We start from the raw sequence: 1,502 nt of genomic DNA on the forward strand, positions 1-1,502 counted from the left end.
CCCCCGACTATTTATATACGATTATTTTAGTCCTCTATTAAAGTGTCAAATTAGTCCTTAGAATCTTTTAAAAGTCTCGGGACTAAATTGTTATTTTGATATACGCTTGGACTAAAATGACCTCCTGGAAAGAGTCGGGACTATTCTGACACTTCTCTCATATAAAAATCGATGATATATTCTGTCGGGGACTAATCAAGGGTTTCTTAAGTTGTACCAATCAAATCCTCCAAGATATTTTCAGATTTCCTTGAGGATTTTCTCAAATTTCCTCCAGGACCTTCTCAGATTTCTACACCCCCTCAAGCAGGGTTGTAGATATTGTAAAGATCAAGCTTGATATTGAACTTTGAGAAGGTGCTTAAAGGAAGAGCTTTAGTGAAGACATCAACAACTTTTTGTGTCGGGATGTAGCTTAGTTGTATAAATCTCCCATTCACCTTTTCAAATATGGAGTGGCTAGCAACGTCAATATGCTTGGTCCTGTCATGATGCGCGGGATTCTTGATAATACGGATAATTGTTTTTGTTATTTTGACCCCCAATTAATAAACTAAGGTAAAAGGATAATTTTGTAATATGGCACCGCCACCTACCACATCTCACCTACCGCTCACCTACCGGCCACCTACCTCCCACCTACCACTCTCTTGCTTCTATAAATAGAGAGGGTGTGAGGCTTAGGAGAGCAAGGGAGAAGAGATCTTAAGCTACCACAAAGGAGGAGAGAATAGCTATAGAGTTAGAGGAGGAGAGCATCTTGAGGCCTTGTATTAAGGTGTCGCTTGAGAGGGAGGCCATATAAGGAAGATGAGGGCTCATCTCTATGTATAAGCTATGTATTCTCCATTTCTTTTGCCTTAGTGAAATATTTGATTGATTCCCTCCCGTGGACGTAGATCCAGTTGGATCGAACCACGTAAACGATCTGTGTTTGCTTGTGTTCTTTTTCGTCTCATTTCTATGTCAGGAAGTACATATCTCACAACAAAACCGAAAGAGAGCCACCTCACAATTCCTATCTTTCTCTATCGTTCGCAACTTATATCAAGTGAAGAGATACTTCGCTTCGCGGAAACAGGGAAGGTGGGAATAGTTCGCGACAATAGGGAGCAGATGGTTTCGCGATCGAGCGGGAGAGGGAAGAATCGCGGCGTTTCGCGACAGAGGAGCGGGAGTGGTAGCAGGAGAAATGGGGATCCAGCTAACAATGACCTCTATCTTCAGCTTTTCTTCACAGCATATGGGTCGCCGCCTCTCTCATTCTCTTCAAACACTTAGCGAAATACTCGCCTAACTTATGTAATATTGCTTTCAGATATTCAAAATCCAGCAAAGTTAATGACCTATACAACACAGTGTAATAATTTCAATCGAGCCAAGACTCATGATGCTCTCTTTTAAGGTTTTTCTCTCAACAACATTGTCGCCTGTGCATTTCCTTGCACACAACAACTATGAATTGCAAAATAAGTAGCTACCAAAGAAGACAAGCAAGTGCA

The sequence above is a fragment of the Phalaenopsis equestris genome, unplaced genomic scaffold (genome assembly GCF_001263595.1).
Source record: "Phalaenopsis equestris unplaced genomic scaffold, ASM126359v1 Scaffold001303, whole genome shotgun sequence".
NCBI classification, from domain to species: domain Eukaryota; kingdom Viridiplantae; phylum Streptophyta; class Magnoliopsida; order Asparagales; family Orchidaceae; genus Phalaenopsis; species Phalaenopsis equestris.